This window comes from Salvelinus namaycush, chromosome 6 (genome assembly GCF_016432855.1).
Source record: "Salvelinus namaycush isolate Seneca chromosome 6, SaNama_1.0, whole genome shotgun sequence".
NCBI lineage: Eukaryota > Metazoa > Chordata > Actinopteri > Salmoniformes > Salmonidae > Salvelinus > Salvelinus namaycush.
In genome coordinates, this window is record NC_052312.1 from 49,432,877 (window position 1) to 49,433,272 (window position 396).

A 396-nucleotide genomic window follows, 5' to 3' on the forward strand; every position below is an offset into this window, starting at 1 on the left:
TTTTGCTTTTGTCTGCAGTTTCTCTTCAACATGAGCTGCTTGATATATAAACACTGAGCTCTATAACATTTGAGTAGCTCATTGAGGTGACCAGTTCATTTGGTATATGTACAGACTACAGTGTAAATGTCGTGTAGACTGATGCTTACAAGTTCTCTTACTAAATCTATTAAAAGTTACCTAGGGTAAATGGAACATGAGTACAATGACCGAGCACTAAAATGAGGTCTGTGCAGTATACAGTGAAATGAAGTGCTCTGTATATATCAAACATTAACACTGTCCTAATATTGAGTTGCACCCCCGCCCTCAGAACAGCCTCGATTTGTCAGGGAATGAACTCTTAAGGTGTCAAGCGTTCCACAGGGATGCTGGCCCATGTTGACTCCAATGCTT